The following is a 23,451-nucleotide window of genomic DNA, read 5'->3' as shown; positions in this document are numbered from 1 at the left end:
TATATTGTCTGTGTGTTTGTTTCAACATTAACATTAATTATCTGCGAATAAAGAAAACTTGTGATTTTTTGTTTTACGTTTGTAATATAAGGGGAACTGTTAATAGAATTGTGGAGGTTCAGGAGTGTTTAGCACAGACTATTTGAGGCAAATACATTTTTTACCTCTTCTTCTTCTTCTGCAAGTACACCAGGTTAGCACAGTTTGGATACAGCTAAAGTAAGGGCATTTTTAACTAGCTGGTGGTACATTTGACTATAAAAATTGTTGAATAAGTTTGTGAATGTGCGACACATCTGTTTTTGTGGAGCTGCTGCAGGTAAAAGCCTCATTTTTAGTGACCTTCTTAGTGACTTCGATAAGGGAGATCGACTGAGCTGATATTTGTCACCACGTTTGATCAGTGAGCTGCAGTTAGACAGATGGAGATCAGTTAGACAGATGGAGATCAGTTAGACAGATGGAGATCAGTTAGACAGATGGAGATCAGTTAGACAGATGGAGATCAGTTAGACAGATGGAGATGAGTTAGGCAGATGGAGATCAGTTAGACTGATGGAGATCAGTTAGACAGATGGTGATCAGTTAGACAGATGGAGATCAGTTAGACAGATGGAGATCAGTTAGACAGATGGAGATCAGTTAGACTGATGGAGATCAGTTAGACAGATGGAGATCAGTTAGACAGATGGAGATCAGTTAGACTGATGGTGATCAGTTAGACAGATGGAGATCAGTTAGACAGATGGAGATCAGTTAGACAGATGGAGATCAGTTAGACTGATGGAGATCAGTTAGACAGATGGAGATCAGTTAGACTGATGGAGATCAGTTAGACTGATGGAGATCAGTTAGACGGATGGAGATCAGTTAGACTGATGGAGATCAGTTAGACGGATGGAGATCAGTTAGACTGATGGAGATCAGTTAGACAGATGGAGATGAGTTAGGCAGATGGAGATCAGTTAGACAGATGGAGATGAGTTAGACAGATGGAGATGAGTTAGACAGATGGAGATCAGTTAGACAGATGGAGATCAGTTAGACGGATGGAGATGAGTTAGGCAGATGGAGATCAGTTAGACAGATGGAGATCAGTTAGACTGATGAAGATCAGTTAGACAGATGGAGATGAGTTAGACTGATGGAGATCAGTTAGGCAGATGGAGATCAGTTAGACAGATGGAGATGAGTTAGACAGATGGAGATCAGTTAGGCAGATGGAGATCAGTTAGACAGATGGAGATCAGTTAGACAGATGGAGATCAGTTAGGCTGATGGAGATCAGTTAGACAGATGGAGATCAGTTAGACAGATGGAGATCAGTTAGACAGATGGAGATGAGTTAGACTGATGGAGATCAGTTAGACTGATGGAGATCAGTTAGACTGATGGAGATCAGTTAGACAGATGGAGATCAGTTAGACTGATGGAGATCAGTTAGACTGATGGAGATCAGTTAGACTGATGGAGATCAGTTAGACAGATGGAGATCAGTTAGACTGATGGAGATCAGTTAGACTGATGGAGATCAGTTAGACTGATGGAGATCAGTTAGACTGATGGAGATCAGTTAGACAGATGGAGATCAGTTAGACTGATGGAGATCAGTTAGACTGATGGAGATCAGTTAGACAGATGGAGATCAGTTAGACTGATGGAGATCAGTTAGACTGATGGAGATCAGTTAGGCGGATGGAGATCAGTTAGACTGATGGAGATCAGTTAGACTGATGGAGATCAGTTAGACTGATGGAGATCAGTTAGACAGATGGAGATCAGTTAGACAGATGGAGATCAGTTAGACTGATGGAGATCAGTTAGACAGATGGAGATCAGTTAGACAAATGGAGATCAGTTAGACTGATGGAGATCAGTTAGACTGATGGAGATCAGTTAGATAGATGGAGATCAGTTAGACTGATGGAGATCAGTTAGACTGATGGAGATCAGTTAGACTGATGGAGATCAGTTAGACTGATGGAGATCAGTTAGACAGATGGAGATCAGTTAGACTGATGGAGATCAGTTAGACTGATGGAGATCAGTTAGACAGATGGAGATCAGTTAGACTGATGGAGATCAGTTAGACTGATGGAGATCAGTTAGGCGGATGGAGATCAGTTAGACTGATGGAGATCAGTTAGACTGATGGAGATCAGTTAGACTGATGGAGATCAGTTAGACTGATGGAGATCAGTTAGACAGATGGAGATCAGTTAGACAGATGGAGATCAGTTAGACTGATGGAGATCAGTTAGACAGATGGAGATCAGTTAGACAAATGGAGATCAGTTAGACAGATGGAGATCAGTTACACAGATGGAGATCAGTTAGACAGATGGAGATCAGTTAGACTGATGGAGATCAGTTAGACTGATGGAGATCAGTTAGACTGATGGAGATCAGTGACACAGATGGAGATCAGTTAGACAGATGGAGATCAGTTAGACAGATGGAGATCAGTTAGACTGATGGAGATCAGTTAGACAGATGGTGATCAGTTAGACAGATGGAGATCAGTTAGACTGATGGAGATCAGTTAGACAGATGGAGATGAGTTAGGCAGATGGAGATCAGTTAGACAGATGGAGATCAGTTAGACAGATGGAGATCAGTTAGACAGATGGAGATGAGTTAGGCAGAGGGAGATCAGTTAGACAGATGGAGATGAGTTAGACTGATGAAGATCAGTTAGACAGATGGAGATGAGTTAGACTGATGGAGATCAGTTAGACTGATGGAGATCAGTTAGACAGATGGAGATCAGTTAGACTGATGGAGATCAGTTAGACAGATGGAGATCAGTTAGACTGATGGAGATCAGTTAGACAGATGGAGATGAGTTAGACAGATGGAGATCAGTTAGGCAGATGGAGATCAGTTAGACAGATGGAGATCAGTTAGACAGATGGAGATCAGTTAGACAGATGGAGATCAGTCAGATAGATGGAGATCAGTTAGATAGATGGAGATCAGTTAGACTGATGGAGATCAGTTAGACAGATGGAGATCAGTTAGACAGATGGAGATCAGTTAGATAGATGGAGATCAGTTAGACTGATGGAGATCAGTTAGACAGATTGAGATCAGTTAGGCAGATGGAGATCAGTTAGACAGATGGAGATCAGTTAGATAGATGGAGATCAGTTAGACTGATGGAGATCAGTTAGACAGATGGAGATCAGTTAGACTGATGGAGATCAGTTAGACAGATGGAGATCAGTTAGACAGATGGAGATGAGTTAGACTGATGGAGATCAGTTAGACTGATGGAGATCAGTTAGACAGATGGAGATCAGTTAGACTGATGGAGATCAGTTAGACAGATGGAGATCAGTTAGACAGATGGAGATCAGTTAGACTGATGGAGATCAGTTAGACTGATGGAGATCAGTTAGACAGATGGAGATCAGTTAGACTGATGGAGATCAGTTAGACTGATGGAGATCAGTTAGACTGATGGAGATCAGTTAGACAGATGGAGATCAGTTAGACAGATGGAGATCAGTTAGACTGATGGAGATCAGTTAGACAGATGGAGATCAGTTAGACAAATGGAGATCAGTTAGACAGATGGAGATCAGTTAGACAGATGGAGATCAGTTAGACAGATGGAGATCAGTTAGACTGATGGAGATCAGTTAGACAGATGGAGATCAGTTAGACTGATGGAGATCAGTTAGACAGATGGTGATCAGTTAGACAGATGGAGATCAGTTAGACAGATGGAGATCAGTTAGACAGATGGAGATCAGTTAGACTGATGGAGATCAGTTAGACAGATGGTGATCAGTTAGACTGATGGAGATCAGTTAGACAGATGGAGATCAGTTAGACAGATGGAGATCAGTTAGACGGATGGAGATCAGTTAGACTGATGGAGATCAGTTAGACGGATGGAGATCAGTTAGACAGATGGAGATCAGTTAGACTGATGGAGATCAGTTAGACAGATGAGATCAGTTAGACTGATGGAGATGAGTTAGACAGATGGAGATCAGTTAGACTGATGGAGATGAGTTAGACAGATGGAGATCAGTTAGACAGATGGAGATCAGTTAGACAGATGGAGATCAGTTAGACAGATGGAGATCAGTTAGACAGATGGAGATCAGTTAGACTGATGGAGATCAGTTAGACTGATGGAGATCAGTTAGACAGATGGAGATCAGTTAGACTGATGGAGATCAGTTAGACAGATGGAGATCAGTTAGACTGATGGAGATCAGTTAGACTGATGGAGATCAGTTAGACAGATGGAGATCAGTTAGACAGATGGTGATCAGTTAGACAAATGGAGATCAGTTAGACTGATGGAGATCAGTTAGACAGATGGAGATGAGTTAGGCAGATGGAGATCAGTTAGACAGATGGAGATGAGTTAGACAGATGGAGATCAGTTAGACAGATGGAGATCAGTTAGACAGATGGAGATGAGTTAGGCAGATGGAGATCAGTTAGACAGATGGAGATGAGTTAGACTGATGAAGATCAGTTAGACAGATGGAGATGAGTTAGACTGATGAAGATCAGTTAGACAGATGGAGATCAGCTAGACAGATGGAGATCAGTTAGACCAGGGGTCGGCAACCCGCGGCTCCGGAGCCGCATGCGGCTCTTTGACCACTCTGATGCGGCTCAGCTACATACTTGCCGACCCCCCGATTTTCCCAGGAGACTTATGGATCTCAGTGTCTCTCCTAAATAACTCCCAGGGAAAAAATAATCCTATTTAGACTATAAATACTAGATAAAGGGCGTGCCCCAATTGCACTGCAGTAATTGTCCTCTATAGCATTTACATACAGCGTGCCAGTCCAGCCGCATGTTGCCTGTTGTTATTAATAGCACACACAGGAGACAGCAAAGCATACTTACTCATCAGCCACACAGCTTACACTGACGGTAGCCGTATCAAACAACTTTAACATTGTTACGTTACAAATATGCGCCACACTGTGAACCCACACCAAAAAAGAATGAAAAACACATTTCTGGAGAACATCTGCACTGTAACACAACATAAACACAACACAACCATTACCCAGAATCCCATGCAGTCCTAACTCTTCCGGTCTAGATTATACACCCCGCTACCACAACCCCCCCACACATCAACCCCCCCCCCCCCCCTCTCCTGGCGTTGGTTGAGCGGAAGAGTTAGTGCTGCATGGGATTCTGGGTATTGGTACCGTCAGTGTCAGATGTGTATTGGTACCGTCAGTGTAAGATGTGTGGTTGCTGAACTAGTACGGAAGAGTTAGTGCTGCATGGGATTCTGGGTATTGGCACCGTCAGTGTAAGATGTGTGGTTGCTGAGGTAGTACGCCTTGCTGTCACTTACGTGTGGTCAAGCAGGTACACTGTTAGGGCAGACTGTAGAGGGCGGTGTCATCACGCTCTGATATTCGGGAGTCTCCCGGGGAAAAATGAGAGGATTGGCAAGTATGACGCTATCAAGCGCCATTCATTCAAAACTCGCGGGCTGCACTAACATCAAATGTCCACATTAAAGTGCGTGCCGGTGCGTGTGTCGGAGACCCCTGGTTAATATAGCACAAAGCATTTAAGCTCTGTATGCAGTGTTTTTCATTTTAAATTGTAAATTTTTTTTGTGGCTCCCATCACTTTCTTTAATTTGTGAAACTTGCCAAAATGGCTCTTTGAGTGGTAAAGGTTGCCGACCCCTGAGTTAGACTGATGGAGATCAGTTAGACAGATGGAGATCAGTTAGACAGATGGAGATCAGTTAGACAGATGGAGATCAGTTAGACTGATGGAGATCAGTTAGACAGATGGAGATCAGTTAGACAGATGGAGATCAGTTAGACAGATGGAGATCAGTTAGACTGATGGAGATGAGTTAGACAGATGGAGATCAGTTAGACAGATGGAGATCAGTTAGACAGATGGTGATCAGTTAGACAGATGGAGATCAGTTAGACTGATGGAGATCAGTTAGACAGATGGTGATCAGTTAGACAGATGGAGATCAGTTAGACAGATGGAGATCAGTTAGACTGATGGAGATCAGTTAGACAGATGGTGATCAGTTAGACAGATGGAGTTCGGGCTCCATGCAGTTGATCTTTGGTGAAGCAGTTTTGGAAGTGACCATACATGATGGCTGTAGAATTGTCGGCTGATGACCAGGGATTCTATGGCGCCTTTAGCCGTGTTGGTCAGGGTGTTTAAGGTAGGGTCTGCTCCGCTGGGCGGGTTCATCGCCGTCTTATGAGTAAGAAGTGGCCTGCGTTCACGATGACGAGAACGACTAAGGTTGCCAGACACGGGAAGGGGTGAAACAGCGCCCTTCTCCACCAAGGCAGCCAAAAGCCCAACGAGGTGTCAGCAGGCCACTAGCCTGAGGCACCCCCGAGGGATCTACACGAGCACTAATCAATAATGGACTCATATGAAATTCAGTTTTTGTTCAAAATCAATCATATAACAACAATATTGGTAATTACATTCATTGCAAATGCCGGAGAAATAATTCTGCAACAGATTACAGTCATAAGTCTAAATTCTGCAACAGCTTACAGTCATAAGTCTAAATTCTGCAACAGCTTACAGTCATAAGTCTAAATTCTGCAACAGATTACAGTCATAAGTCTAAATTCTGCAACAGCTTACAGTCACAACTCTAAATTCTGCAACAGCTTAGTCATAAGTCTAAATTCTGCAACAGCTTACAGTCATAAGTCTAAATTCTGCAACAGATTACAGTCATAAGTCTAAATTCTGCAACAGCTTAGTCATAAGTCTAAATTCTGCAACAGCTTACAGTCATAAGTCTAAATTCTGCAACAGATTACAGTCATAAGTCTAAATTCTGCAACAGCTTAGTCATAAGTCTAAATTCTGCAACAGCTTAGTCATAAGTCTAAATTCTGCAACAGCTTACAGTCATAAGTCTAAATTCTGCAACAGATTACAGTCATAAATCTAAATTCTGCAACAGCTTACAGTCATAAGTCTAAATTCTGCAACAGATTACAGTCATAAGTCTAAATTCTGCAACAGATTACAGTCATAAGTCTAAATTCTACAACAGCTTACAGTCATAAGTCTAAATTCTGCAACAGATTACAGTCATAAGTCTAAATTCTGCAACAGCTTACAGTCAGAAGTCTAAATTCTGCAACAGCTTAGTCATAAGTCTAAATTCTGCAACAGCTTAGTCATAAGTCTAAATTCTGCAACAGCTTACAGTCATAAGTCTAAATTCTGCAACAGCTTACAGTCATAAGTCTAAATTCTGCAACAGCTTACAGTCATAAGTCTAAATTCTGCAACAGATTACAGTCATAAATCTAAATTCTGCAACAGCTTACAGTCATAAGTCTAAATTCTGCAACAGATTACAGTCATAAGTCTAAATTCTGCAACAGATTACAGTCATAAGTCTAAATTCTACAACAGCTTACAGTCATAAGTCTAAATTCTGCAACAGATTACAGTCATAAGTCTAAATTCTGCAACAGCTTACAGTCAGAAGTCTAAATTCTGCAACAGCTTAGTCATAAGTCTAAATTCTGCAACAGCTTAGTCATAAGTCTAAATTCTGCAACAGCTTACAGTCATAAGTCTAAATTCTGCAACAGCTTACAGTCATAAGTCTAAATTCTGCAACAGATTACAGTCATAAGTCTAAATTCTGCAACAGCTTACAGTCACAAGTCTAAATTCTGCAACAGCTTAGTCATAAGTCTAAATTCTGCAACAGCTTACAGTCATAAGTCTAAATTCTGCAACAGATTACAGTCATAAGTCTAAATTCTGCAACAGCTTAGTCATAAGTCTAAATTCTGCAACAGCTTACAGTCATAAGTCTAAATTCTGCAACAGATTACAGTCATAAGTCTAAATTCTGCAACAGCTTAGTCATAAGTCTAAATTCTGCAACAGCTTAGTCATAAGTCTAAATTCTGCAACAGCTTACAGTCATAAGTCTAAATTCTGCAACAGCTTACAGTCATAAGTCTAAATTCTGCAACAGCTTACAGTCATAAGTCTAAATTCTGCAACAGCTTACAGTCATAAGTCTAAATTCTGCAACAGCTTACAGTCAGAAGTCTAAATTCTGCAACAGCTTACAGTCATAACTCTAAATTCTGCAACAGCTTACAGTCATAAGTCTAAATTCTGCAACAGCTTACAGTCATAAGTCTAAATTCTGCAACAGCTTACAGTCAGAAGTCTAAATTCTGCAACAGCTTACAGTCATAAGTCTAAATTCTGCAACAGCTTACAGTCATAAGTCTAAATTCTGCAACAGATTACAGTCATAAGTCTAAATTCTGCAACAGATTACAGTCATAAGTCTAAATTCTGCAACAGCTTACAGTCATAAGTCTAAATTCTGCAACAGCTTACAGTCATAAGTCTAAATTCTGCAACAGATTACAGTCATAAGTCTAAATTCTGCAACAGCTTACAGTCATAAGTCTAAATTCTGCAACAGCTTACAGTCAGAAGTCTAAATTCTGCAACAGATTACAGTCATAAGTCTAAATTCTGCAACAGCTTACAGTCATAAGTCTAAATTCTGCAACAGCTTAGTCATAAGTCTAAATTCTGCAACAGCTTACAGTCATAAGTCTAAATTCTGCAACAGCTTACAGTCATAAGTCTAAATTCTGCAACAGCTTACAGTCACAACTCTAAATTCTGCAACAGCTTAGTCATAAGTCTAAATTCTGCAACAGCTTACAGTCATAAGTCTAAATTCTGCAACAGATTACAGTCATAAGTCTAAATTCTGCAACAGCTTAGTCATAAGTCTAAATTCTGCAACAGCTTACAGTCATAAGTCTAAATTCTGCAACAGCTTAGTCATAAGTCTAAATTCTGCAACAGCTTAGTCATAAGTCTAAATTCTGCAACAGCTTAGTCATAAGTCTAAATTCTGCAACAGCTTACAGTCATAAGTCTAAATTCTGCAACAGATTACAGTCATAAATCTAAATTCTGCAACAGCTTACAGTCATAAGTCTAAATTCTGCAACAGATTACAGTCATAAGTCTAAATTCTGCAACAGATTACAGTCATAAGTCTAAATTCTACAACAGCTTACAGTCATAAGTCTAAATTCTGCAACAGATTACAGTCATAAGTCTAAATTCTGCAACAGCTTACAGTCAGAAGTCTAAATTCTGCAACAGCTTAGTCATAAGTCTAAATTCTGCAACAGCTTAGTCATAAGTCTAAATTCTGCAACAGCTTACAGTCATAAGTCTAAATTCTGCAACAGCTTACAGTCATAAGTCTAAATTCTGCAACAGCTTACAGTCATAAGTCTAAATTCTGCAACAGATTACAGTCATAAATCTAAATTCTGCAACAGCTTACAGTCATAAGTCTAAATTCTGCAACAGATTACAGTCATAAGTCTAAATTCTGCAACAGATTACAGTCATAAGTCTAAATTCTACAACAGCTTACAGTCATAAGTCTAAATTCTGCAACAGATTACAGTCATAAGTCTAAATTCTGCAACAGCTTACAGTCAGAAGTCTAAATTCTGCAACAGCTTAGTCATAAGTCTAAATTCTGCAACAGCTTAGTCATAAGTCTAAATTCTGCAACAGCTTACAGTCATAAGTCTAAATTCTGCAACAGCTTACAGTCATAAGTCTAAATTCTGCAACAGATTACAGTCATAAGTCTAAATTCTGCAACAGCTTACAGTCACAAGTCTAAATTCTGCAACAGCTTAGTCATAAGTCTAAATTCTGCAACAGCTTACAGTCATAAGTCTAAATTCTGCAACAGATTACAGTCATATGTCTAAATTCTGCAACAGATTACAGTCATAAGTCTAAATTCTGCAACAGCTTAGTCATAAGTCTAAATTCTGCAACAGCTTAGTCATAAGTCTAAATTCTGCAACAGCTTACAGTCATAAGTCTAAATTCTGCAACAGCTTACAGTCATAACTCTAAATTCTGCAACAGCTTACAGTCATAAGTCTAAATTCTGCAACAGCTTACAGTCAGAAGTCTAAATTCTGCAACAGCTTACAGTCATAAGTCTAAATTCTGCAACAGCTTACAGTCAGAAGTCTAAATTCTGCAACAGCTTACAGTCATAAGTCTAAATTCTGCAACAGCTTAGTCATAAGTCTAAATTCTGCAACAGCTTACAGTCATAAGTCTAAATTCTGCAACAGCTTAGTCATAAGTCTAAATTCTGCAACAGCTTACAGTCATAAGTCTAAATTCTGCAACAGCTTAGTCATAAGTCTAAATTCTGCAACAGCTTAGTCATAAGTCTAAATTCTGCAACAGCTTAGTCATAAGTCTAAATTCTGCAACAGCTTACAGTCATAAGTCTAAATTCTGCAACAGATTACAGTCATAAATCTAAATTCTGCAACAGCTTACAGTCATAAGTCTAAATTCTGCAACAGATTACAGTCATAAGTCTAAATTCTGCAACAGATTACAGTCATAAGTCTAAATTCTACAACAGCTTACAGTCATAAGTCTAAATTCTGCAACAGATTACAGTCATAAGTCTAAATTCTGCAACAGCTTACAGTCAGAAGTCTAAATTCTGCAACAGCTTAGTCATAAGTCTAAATTCTGCAACAGCTTAGTCATAAGTCTAAATTCTGCAACAGCTTACAGTCATAAGTCTAAATTCTGCAACAGCTTACAGTCATAAGTCTAAATTCTGCAACAGCTTACAGTCATAAGTCTAAATTCTGCAACAGATTACAGTCATAAATCTAAATTCTGCAACAGCTTACAGTCATAAGTCTAAATTCTGCAACAGATTACAGTCATAAGTCTAAATTCTGCAACAGATTACAGTCATAAGTCTAAATTCTACAACAGCTTACAGTCATAAGTCTAAATTCTGCAACAGATTACAGTCATAAGTCTAAATTCTGCAACAGCTTACAGTCAGAAGTCTAAATTCTGCAACAGCTTAGTCATAAGTCTAAATTCTGCAACAGCTTAGTCATAAGTCTAAATTCTGCAACAGCTTACAGTCATAAGTCTAAATTCTGCAACAGCTTACAGTCATAAGTCTAAATTCTGCAACAGATTACAGTCATAAGTCTAAATTCTGCAACAGCTTACAGTCACAAGTCTAAATTCTGCAACAGCTTAGTCATAAGTCTAAATTCTGCAACAGCTTACAGTCATAAGTCTAAATTCTGCAACAGATTACAGTCATAAGTCTAAATTCTGCAACAGATTACAGTCATAAGTCTAAATTCTGCAACAGCTTAGTCATAAGTCTAAATTCTGCAACAGCTTAGTCATAAGTCTAAATTCTGCAACAGCTTACAGTCATAAGTCTAAATTCTGCAACAGCTTACAGTCATAACTCTAAATTCTGCAACAGCTTACAGTCATAAGTCTAAATTCTGCAACAGCTTACAGTCAGAAGTCTAAATTCTGCAACAGCTTACAGTCATAAGTCTAAATTCTGCAACAGCTTACAGTCAGAAGTCTAAATTCTGCAACAGCTTACAGTCATAAGTCTAAATTCTGCAACAGCTTACAGTCATAAGTCTAAATTCTGCAACAGATTACAGTCATAAGTCTAAATTCTGCAACAGATTACAGTCATAAGTCTAAATTCTGCAACAGCTTACAGTCATAAGTCTAAATTCTGCAACAGCTTACAGTCATAAGTCTAAATTCTGCAACAGATTACAGTCATAAGTCTAAATTCTGCAACAGCTTACAGTCATAAGTCTAAATTCTGCAACAGCTTACAGTCAGAAGTCTAAATTCTGCAACAGATTACAGTCATAAGTCTAAATTCTGCAACAGCTTACAGTCATAAGTCTAAATTCTGCAACAGCTTACAGTCAGAAGTCTAAATTCTGCAACAGATTACAGTCATAAGTCTAAATTCTGCAACAGCTTACAGTCATAAGTCTAAATTCTGCAACAGCTTAGTCATAAGTCTAAATTCTGCAACAGCTTAGTCATAAGTCTAAATTCTGCAACAGCTTACAGTCATAAGTCTAAATTCTGCAACAGCTTACAGTCATAAGTCTAAATTCTGCAACAGATTACAGTCATAAGTCTAAATTCTGCAACAGCTTACAGTCACAACTCTAAATTCTGCAACAGCTTAGTCATAAGTCTAAATTCTGCAACAGCTTACAGTCATAAGTCTAAATTCTGCAACAGATTACAGTCATAAGTCTAAATTCTGCAACAGATTACAGTCATAAGTCTAAATTCTGCAACAGCTTAGTCATAAGTCTAAATTCTGCAACAGCTTACAGTCATAAGTCTAAATTCTGCAACAGATTACAGTCATAAGTCTAAATTCTGCAACAGCTTAGTCATAAGTCTAAATTCTGCAACAGCTTAGTCATAAGTCTAAATTCTGCAACAGCTTACAGTCATAAGTCTAAATTCTGCAACAGATTACAGTCATAAATCTAAATTCTGCAACAGCTTACAGTCATAAGTCTAAATTCTGCAACAGATTACAGTCATAAGTCTAAATTCTGCAACAGATTACAGTCATAAGTCTAAATTCTACAACAGCTTACAGTCATAAATCTAAATTCTGCAACAGATTACAGTCATAAGTCTAAATTCTGCAACAGCTTACAGTCAGAAGTCTAAATTCTGCAACAGCTTAGTCATAAGTCTAAATTCTGCAACAGCTTAGTCATAAGTCTAAATTCTGCAACAGCTTACAGTCATAAGTCTAAATTCTGCAACAGCTTACAGTCATAAGTCTAAATTCTGCAACAGCTTACAGTCATAAGTCTAAATTCTGCAACAGATTACAGTCATAAATCTAAATTCTGCAACAGCTTACAGTCATAAGTCTAAATTCTGCAACAGATTACAGTCATAAGTCTAAATTCTGCAACAGATTACAGTCATAAGTCTAAATTCTACAACAGCTTACAGTCATAAGTCTAAATTCTGCAACAGATTACAGTCATAAGTCTAAATTCTGCAACAGCTTACAGTCAGAAGTCTAAATTCTGCAACAGCTTAGTCATAAGTCTAAATTCTGCAACAGCTTAGTCATAAGTCTAAATTCTGCAACAGCTTACAGTCATAAGTCTAAATTCTGCAACAGCTTACAGTCATAAGTCTAAATTCTGCAACAGATTACAGTCATAAGTCTAAATTCTGCAACAGCTTACAGTCACAAGTCTAAATTCTGCAACAGCTTAGTCATAAGTCTAAATTCTGCAACAGCTTACAGTCATAAGTCTAAATTCTGCAACAGATTACAGTCATAAGTCTAAATTCTGCAACAGCTTAGTCATAAGTCTAAATTCTGCAACAGCTTACAGTCATAAGTCTAAATTCTGCAACAGATTACAGTCATAAGTCTAAATTCTGCAACAGCTTAGTCATAAGTCTAAATTCTGCAACAGCTTAGTCATAAGTCTAAATTCTGCAACAGCTTAAAGTCATAAGTCTAAATTCTGCAACAGCTTACAGTCATAACTCTAAATTCTGCAACAGCTTACAGTCATAAGTCTAAATTCTGCAACAGCTTACAGTCATAAGTCTAAATTCTGCAACAGCTTACAGTCAGAAGTCTAAATTCTGCAACAGCTTACAGTCATAAGTCTAAATTCTGCAACAGCTTACAGTCATAAGTCTAAATTCTGCAACAGATTACAGTCATAAGTCTAAATTCTGCAACAGATTACAGTCATAAGTCTAAATTCTGCAACAGCTTACAGTCATAAGTCTAAATTCTGCAACAGCTTACAGTCATAAGTCTAAATTCTGCAACAGATTACAGTCATAAGTCTAAATTCTGCAACAGATTACAGTCATAAGTCTAAATTCTGCAACAGCTTACAGTCAGAAGTCTAAATTCTGCAACAGATTACAGTCATAAGTCTAGCAACAGCTTACAGTCAAAACTCTAAATTCTGCAACAGCTAAGTCATAAGTCTAAATCTGCAACAGCTTACAGTCATAAGTCTAAATTCTGCAACAGATTACAGTCATAAGTCTAAATTCTGCAACAGCTTCAGTCATAAGTCTAAATTCTGCAACAGCTTACAGTCATAAGTCTAAATTCTGCAACAGCTTACAGTCATAAGTCTAAATTCTGCAACAGCTTACAGTCATAAGTCTAAATTCTGCAACAGCTTACAGTCATAAGTCTAAATTCTGCAACAGCTTCAGTCATAAGTCTAAATTCTGCAACAGCTTACAGTCATAAGTCTAAATTCTGCAACAGCTTACAGTCATAAGTCTAAATTCTGCAACAGCTTACAGTCATAAGTCTAAATTCTGCAACAGCTTCAGTCATAAGTCTAAATTCTGCAACAGCTTACAGTCATAAGTCTAAATTCTGCAACAGCTTACAGTCATAAGTCTAAATTCTGCAACAGCTTACAGTCATAAGTCTAAATTCTGCAACAGCTTACAGTCATAAGTCTAAATTCTGCAACAGCTTACAGTCATAAGTCTAAATTCTGCAACAGCTTACAGTCATAAGTCTAAATTCTGCAACAGCTTACAGTCATAAGTCTAAATTCTGCAACAGCTTACAGTCATAAGTCTAAATTCTGCAACAGATTACAGTCATAAGTCTAAATTCTGCAACAGCTTACAGTCATAAGTCTAAATTCTGCAACAGATTACAGTCATAAGTCTAAATTCTGCAACAGCTTACAGTCATAAGTCTAAATTCTGCAACAGCTTAGTCATAAGTCTAAATTCTGCAACAGCTTAGTCATAAGTCTAAATTCTGCAACAGCTTACAGTCATAAGTCTAAATTCTGCAACAGCTTACAGTCAGAAGTCTAAATTCTGCAACAGATTACAGTCATAAGTCTAAATTCTGCAACAGCTTACAGTCAAAACTCTAAATTCTGCAACAGCTTAGTCATAAGTCTAAATTCTGCAACAGCTTACAGTCATAAGTCTAAATTCTGCAACAGATTACAGTCATAAGTCTAAATTCTGCAACAGCTTAGTCATAAGTCTAAATTCTGCAACAGCTTACAGTCATAAGTCTAAATTCTGCAACAGATTACAGTCATAAGTCTAAATTCTGCAACAGCTTAGTCATAAGTCTAAATTCTGCAACAGCTTAGTCATAAGTCTAAATTCTGCAACAGCTTACAGTCATAAGTCTAAATTCTGCAACAGATTACAGTCATAAATCTAAATTCTGCAACAGCTTACAGTCATAAGTCTAAATTCTGCAACAGATTACAGTCATAAGTCTAAATTCTGCAACAGATTACAGTCATAAGTCTAAATTCTACAACAGCTTACAGTCATAAGTCTAAATTCTGCAACAGCTTACAGTCAGAAGTCTAAATTCTGCAACAGCTTACCGTATTTCCTTGAATTGCCGCCGGGAATATAGTATTCGCCTGCCTAGAATTACAGCCGGGTCAAACTCGTTTCCCAAAAATAATTAGCGCATGCTTGGCACTTCCGCCGGGTCAAATATGAGTCATTAAATGACTCCCGCCTCTTGGTGGTAGAGGGTGCTAGTGATCCTTCTTGCGACTACCAGTACTGCAGAAGACGGTGCTGCAGAAGAAGACAACAAGCAGCAAGCGTGAGTAGCGATTGTTTGCTTGCACTTTTACCATGGAGGATTACATATCTAAAATAAAACTGTTTTCTAAACTGGACTTTCAATCGAAGCAGGAGGTAATAATTAAAGGAATATCTCCAGAGACTTTTAGAACTGAAGAAAGATAAGGAAGACTGCCTTTGATCAGAAGCAGCTGCACATGGACATCATTTATAAGTAAAGATAAGACCTTTATAACGTTTTTTTTAATTAAATGTGCTTTTCATGATAAGGTAAGCGCCAGAGTGAGAAGAGGTTTTAAAATAATTAGCGCATGCTTGCCCATCCCGCATGCTTTTGGTAAGCGCAGGAGTGAGAAGAGGTTTTAAATTAATTGGCGCCCCGGCGGCTATTCAAGGAAATACGGTAGTCATAAGTCTAAATTCTGCAACAGCTTAGTCATAAGTCTAAATTCTGCAACAGCTTACAGTCATAAGTCTAAATTCTGCAACAGCTTACAGTCATAAGTCTAAATTCTGCAACAGATTACAGTCATAAGTCTAAATTCTGCAACAGCTTACAGTCACAAGTCTAAATTCTGCAACAGCTTAGTCATAAGTCTAAATTCCTGCAACAGCTTACAGTCATAAGTCTAAATTCTGCAACAGATTACAGTCATAAGTCTAAATTCTGCAACAGCTTAGTCATAAGTCTAAATTCTGCAACAGCTTACAGTCATAAGTCTAAATTCTGCAACAGATTACAGTCATAAGTCTAAATTCTGCAACAGATTACAGTCATAAGTCTAAATTCTGCAACAGCTTAGTCATAAGTCTAAATTCTGCAACAGTTTACAGTCATAAGTCTAAATTCTGCAACAGATTACAGTCATAAATCTAAATTCTGCAACAGCTTACAGTCAGAAGTCTAAATTCTGCAACAGATTACAGTCATAAGTCTAAATTCTGCAACAGCTTACAGTCATAAGTCTAAATTCTGCAACAGATTACAGTCATAAGTCTAAATTCTGCAACAGATTACAGTCATAAGTCTAAATTCTGCAACAGATTACAGTCATAAGTCTAAATTCTGCAACAGATTACAGTCATAAGTCTAAATTCTGCAACAGCTTACAGTCATAAGTCTAAATTCTGCAACAGATTACAGTCATAAGTCTAAATTCTGCAACAGATTACAGTCATAAGTCTAAATTCTGCAACAGCTTACAGTCAGAAGTCTAAATTCTGCAACAGATTACAGTCATAAGTCTAAATTCTGCAACCGCTTACAGTCATAAGTCTAAATTCTGCAACAGCTTAGTCATAAGTCTAAATTCTGCAACAGCTTACAGTCAGAAGTCTAAATTCTGCAACAGATTACAGTCATAAGTCTAAATTCTGCAACCGCTTACAGTCATAAGTCTAAATTCTGCAACAGCTTAGTCATAAGTCTAAATTCTGCAACAGCTTACAGTCATAAGTCTAAATTCTGCAACCGCTTACAGTCATAAGTCTAAATTCTGCAACAGCTTACAGTCATAAGTCTAAATTCTGCAACAGATTACAGTCATAAGTCTAAATTCTGCAACAGCTTACAGTCATAAGTCTAAATTCTGCAACAGATTACAGTCCATAAGTCTAAATTCTGCAACAGATTACAGTCATAAGTCTAAATTCTGCAACAGCTTACAGTCAGAAGTCTAAATTCTGCAACAGATTACAGTCATAAGTCTAAATTCTGCAACCGCTTACAGTCATAAGTCTAAATTCTGCAACAGCTTAGTCATAAGTCTAAATTCTGCAACAGCTTACAGTCAGAAGTCTAAATTCTGCAACAGATTACAGTCATAAGTCTAAATTCTGCAACCGCTTACAGTCATAAGTCTAAATTCTGCAACAGCTTAGTCATAAGTCTAAATTCTGCAACAGCTTACAGTCATAAGTCTAAATTCTGCAACCGCTTACAGTCATAAGTCTAAATTCTGCAACAGCTTACAGTCATAAGTCTAAATTCTGCAACAGATTACAGTCATAAGTCTAAATTCTGCAACAGATTACAGTCATAAGTCTAAATTCTGCAACAGCTTACAGTCATAAGTCTAAATTCTGCAACAGATTACAGTCATAAGTCTAAATTCTGCAACAGCTTACAGTCATAAGTCTAAATTCTGCAACAGCTTACAGTCATAAGTCTAAATTCTGCAACAGATTACAGTCATAAGTCTAAATTCATTTTAAAACAGATTTTTGCTTGATTGATCATTAATGTCTACTCGCATGATTCAAGCTCTTTCCTTGTTTTCCCTGCTCCAACCTTGTACCATTTGATTATGGGTAAATACAACTTTTGTACTAAATTCACTTTTGTTCCTGCTTAAGATTTGGACATTCCACCACAGTGTGTTCTCAGTTCTACAAGAGGTGGGGTGTGTTCTTACTTCTACAAGAGACGGGGTGTGTCCTTAGTTCTACAAGAGCTGGGGTGTGTTCTGAGTTCTACAAGAGGTGGGGTGTGTTCTGAGTTCTACAAGAGGCAGGGTGTGTTCTCAGTTCTACAAGAGGTGGGGTGTGTTCTTACTTCTACAAGAGACGGGGTGTGTCCTTAGTTCTACAAGAGGTGGGGTGTGTTCTCAGTTCTACAAGAGGTGGGGTGTGTTCTTACTTCTACAAGAGACGGGGTGTGTCCTTAGTTCTACAAGAGGTGGGGTGTGTTCTGAGTTTTACAAGAGGTGGGGTGTGTCCTGAGTTCTACAAGAGGCAGGGTGTGTTCTCAGTTCTACAAGAGGTGGGGTGTGTTCTTACTTCTACAAGAGGCGGGGTGTGTTCTGAATTCTACAAGAGGTGGGGTGTGTTCTGAGTTCTACAAGAGGTGGGGTGTGTTCTTAGTTCTACAAGAGGTGGGGTGTGTTCTGAGTTCTACTAGAGGCGGGGTGTGTTCTTACTTCTACAAAAGGCGGGGTGTGTCCTTAGTTCTACAAGAGGCGGGGTGTGTTCTGAGTCCTACAAGAGGCGGGTGTGTTCTGAATTCTACAAGAGGTGGGGTGTGTTCTTAGTTCTACAAGAGGTGGGGTGTGTTCTGAGTTCTACTAGAGGTGGGGTGTGTTCTTACTTCTACAAAAGGCGGGGTGTGTCCTTAGTTCTACAAGAGGCGGGGTGTGTTCTGAATTCTACAAGAGGTGGGGTGTGTTCTTAGTTCTACAAGAGGTGGGGTGTGTTCTGAGTTCTACAAGAGGTGGGGTGTGTTCTTACTTCTACAAGAGGTGGGGTGTGTTCTTACTTCTACAAGAGGCGGGGTGTGTCCTTAGTTCTACAAGAGGTGGGGTGTGTTCTGAGTTCTACAAGAGGCGGGGTGTGTTCTGAATTCTACAAGAGGTGGGGTGTGTTCTGAGTTCTACAAGAGGTGGGGTGCGTTCTGAGTTCTACAAGAGGTGGGGTGTGTTCTTAGTTCTACTAGAGGCGGGGTGTGTTCTGAGTTCTACAAGAGGTGGGGTGTGTTCTTAGTTCTACAAGAGGCGGGGTGTGTTCTGAGTTCTACAAGAGGCGGGGTGTGTTCTTAGTTCTACAAGAGGCGGGGTGTGTTCTGAGTTCTACTAGAATTAAACTATTAGCATCATGCTATTAGCATCATAATAGTAGCATGATGCTAATAGTATCATCATACTGGCATTATGCTTGTAGTGTGAAGTTAGTTGCATCTTACTACTAGCATCATGTTATTAGCATCATGCTACTAACATCATACTATTAGCATCGTAATACTTGCATGATGTTAATAGTAAAGTGGGAGTAGCATCATAGTACTCACATGATGCTAATAGTATAATGCTAGCAGCATCATACCATTAACATTATGCTACTTGCATCATAATGCTAGCATGATGCTAATAGTATGGTGCTACTAGCATCATACTATTAGCATCATGCCCTGCTTTGTGTCCACAAGGTGAGTCAGAAACATTTCAGAGACAAAGTTCTCATGCATGAACTTTGACCTTCTTTTGCACTTCACATGTCCTTCAACAGACCTCAAGGTCATCCTTTATTGGCCAAAATAATAGGAACACCTCACACACACACACACACACCACACACACACACACACACACACACACACACACACACACACACACACACACACACACACACACACACACACACACACACACACACAAACACACACACACACACACAAACACACACACACAGACACACACACACAAACACACACACAAACACACACACACACACAGACACACACACACACACACACACACACAAACACACACACACACACACACAGACACACACACACTCACACACACACACACAGACACACAAAAACACACGCACACACATACAAAATCACACACACACACAGACACTCATACACACACGCACACACACAGACACACAAAAACACACACACACACATACACAGACACACAAAAACACACGCACACACACACAGACACTCATACACCCACACACACACACACAGACACACACACACACACATACAAAATTACACACACACAGACACTCATACACACACACACACCCACACACACAGACACACAAAAACACACACACACACATACAAAATCACACGCACACACAGACACTCATACACACACGCACACACACACACACACACACACACACACACACAGACACACAAAAACACACACACACACATACAAAATCACACACACACACTCATACACACACACACACACAGACACACAAAAACACACACACACATACAAAATCACACACACACACACAGACACACATGCACACACGCACACACAGACACACAAAAACACACACACATACAAAATCACACACACACACAGACACTCATACACAGACACACATACACACAAAAACACACACACATGCACACACACACACACTCATACAAACGTTTGTACACACACACAGACAATCATACACACACACACACTTACACAGACACTCATACACACACATTCACAAACACACACACACACGACTTTATCAGAAGTATAGCAGTGTGAGGCTATTGCAGTACTACTAGTATTACTACAGTATTACTAGTACTACTGCAGTATTACTAGTACTACTGTAGTAATACTAGTATTACTGCAGTATTACTAGTACTACTGCAGTATTACTAGTACTACTGCAGTATTACTAGTAATACTGTAGTAATACTAGTATTACTGCAGTACTATTAGTATTACTGCAGTACTACTAGTACTACTGCAGTACTACCAGTACAACTGCAGTACTACTGCAGTACTACAAGTATTACTGCAGTAATACTACCTATCGCGTATGAAAGACCCGCTGGCCGTGCAGGTGTGTCACATGACCACGCCAGTCCCATGTCGGTGGTCACGTGACCTGCGGCCGCCAGCGCGGGATCAGCGCGCGCCAAATTGCGCATGCAGGGGCAGAGCAGAGGCGCGTGCACGCTGGCGAAGTGAAGTACCTGAGCTCCGTGTAGGTGTAGCTGTAGGTGTAGGTGTAGCTGTAGGTGTAGCTGTAGGTGTAGCTGTAGGTGTAGGTGTAGGTGTAGCTGTAGCTGTAGGTGTAGCTGTAGGTGTAGCTGTACCTGCCTGCTGGGAAGGACGAGTTGCCCATCTTGGTGGTGTTCACGCGCTGCTTCCCGCCATGTCTGTGCTGCTGCCTGCTCCTCTCCTCCTCCCCCTCCACCTCCCCCCTCCTGCGGCGTCTCTTAAAGGGCCAGTGTCCCACTTCAAGTCCCCAAGACGCACGTGACGTACAAACATGTTTTATTGATGACAACTTCAACTTTCACACAGGAAGTCAGCAGCTCGGCGTCCGCCGTCTCCATGGAGACCAGGCTGCGCCGTTCAAAGGGGAGGAGCCACTGAGAGGACACAGGTGTGAGGGGTGAAAGGTCAGAGTGTGAGACACACACAGGGGTGTGAGAGGTCAGAGTGTGAGACACACACAGGGGTGTGAAAGGTCAGAGTGTGAGACACACACAGGGGTGTGAAAGGTCAGAGTGTGAGACACACACAGGGGTGTGAGAGGTGAAAGGTCAGCGTGTGAGACACACACAGGGGTGTGAGAGGTCAGAGTGTGAGACACACACAGGGGTGTGAGAGGTGAAAGGTCAGCGTGTGAGACACACACAGGGGTGTGAGAGGTGAAAGGTCAGTGTGTGAGACACACACAGGGGTGTGAGAGGTCAGAGTGTGAGACACACACAGGGGTGTGAGAGGTGAAAGGTCAGCGTGTGAGACACACACAGGGGTGTGAGAGGTCAGAGTGTGAGACACACACAGGGGTGTGAGAGGTGAAAGGTCAGCGTGTGAGACACACACAGGGGTGTGAGAGGTCAGAGTGTGAGACACACACAGGGGTGTGAGAGGTGAAAGGTCAGCGTGTGAGACACACACAGGGGTGTGAGAGGTCAGAGTGTGAGACACACACAGGGGTGTGAGAGGTGAAAGGTCAGCGTGTGAGACACACACAGGGGTGTGAGAGGTGAAAGGTCAGTGTGTGAGACACACACAGGGGTGTGAGAGGTGAAAGGTCAGCGTGTGAGACACACACAGGGGTGTGAGAGGTGAAAGGTCAGTGTGTGAGACACACACAGGGGTGTGAGAGGTGAAAGGTCAGAGTGTGAGACACACACAGGGGTGTGAGAGGTGAAAGGTCAGAGTGTGAGACACACACAGGGGTGTGAGAGGCAGACAGGTAAGACTCCCTTGTTGAGCAGGTGGAAGTGGATCATGTCCAGCAGGTCCAAGAAGAGAGTGGCACCATCGTCCATGGTCACGTACTTCCTGCCCTGCTCCTCACACTGCACACACACACACACACACACACACACACACGCCATCAATGTGCGCTCCAACGTGTGCGCGCGCACACACACAACAACACACACACACACAAGTGCAAGAAAACTTACGGGAATAACCAGGAAGTGTTTGATGGTCAGCTGGTAACACAACGACAACACAAAACACTCTTCATGCTGCTGGCTGTCACGCACCAGGAACATGCTGCACACACACACACACACACACACACACACACACACACACACACACACACACACACACACACACACACACACAATAATATTCATGGTATTGTGACGACATAATTCTCTACCTGTCACATGTTAACTCCTCTCTTCACTATATCAATGATGTCATCACTGAATATGGCAGTTTATCAGGGTATAAAGTCCATTGGGACAAATGTGACATATTACCACTTAATAAACACTGCAAGAAATCACAAGTTCAGAACGCCAAAATTAAATGGAAAGAGGCAGAAATCATATATCTAGGACTACACATTACACCAAACCTTTATACAAGCAGAGATCTAAATCTTAAACATTTAAAAAATAAGATAGAATCCAAAATGGAACGCTGGTCACGTCTCCAAATATCACTTTGGGGTCGGGTGAACATAGTAAAAATGAGTATACTGCCAGCAGTTAATTATGTACTGAAAAAGATGCCAGTCCTAATGAATAAAAGTTGGTTTAAGAAAATACATCCAATGATATCACATTTTATATGGTGTGGAAAGAAGGCCAGATGTTCATACTTGAGGTTGTCTTGTACACAAGATAAAGGAGGACTACAATTACCAAACTTCTTACATTATTATATCTCCTTGGCTTGTGAACAAGCAAGGCACTTATTTCATTCTTCTGCAGATAAGGACTGGATCAACATAGAAAAAAATATGTTAATGAATTTGGACATTGATGTGGGGAGTTTATATTATATTTAAAAAATACCTAATGAATTGAGGCAGAGCCCAATAGAAGCCACTATAAAAGGTAGAAAAATACTAGGAATCAAGTCAATGACATCTGTCAATCAACCACTTTGATACAATCCTAATATCATCATTAATAAAAATGTGGTTAAATGGACAACATGGAAAGACAGAGGTATTACTACA

General features: G+C 40.0%; 1 protein-coding gene across 2 annotated transcripts in view; it reads right to left on the bottom strand.

The window, feature by feature from the left end:
- LOC133638240 (SRC kinase signaling inhibitor 1-like) overlaps window positions 1-21,142 on the bottom strand; it is a 35,881-nt gene extending 14,739 nt beyond the window's left edge. For both annotated transcript variants that reach the window (XM_062030639.1, XM_062030640.1), the window contains exon 1: window positions 21,104-21,142. The gene's annotated coding sequence lies outside the window, so the exon portion shown is untranslated. The remainder of the gene's footprint in view (window positions 1-21,103) is intronic.
- Between the last annotated feature and the right edge of the window lie 2,309 nt (window positions 21,143-23,451).

The sequence above is a fragment of the Entelurus aequoreus genome, linkage group LG21 (assembly GCF_033978785.1).
Source record: "Entelurus aequoreus isolate RoL-2023_Sb linkage group LG21, RoL_Eaeq_v1.1, whole genome shotgun sequence".
NCBI classification, from domain to species: domain Eukaryota; kingdom Metazoa; phylum Chordata; class Actinopteri; order Syngnathiformes; family Syngnathidae; genus Entelurus; species Entelurus aequoreus.
This window is presented reverse-complemented; position numbering and strand designations above follow the sequence as displayed.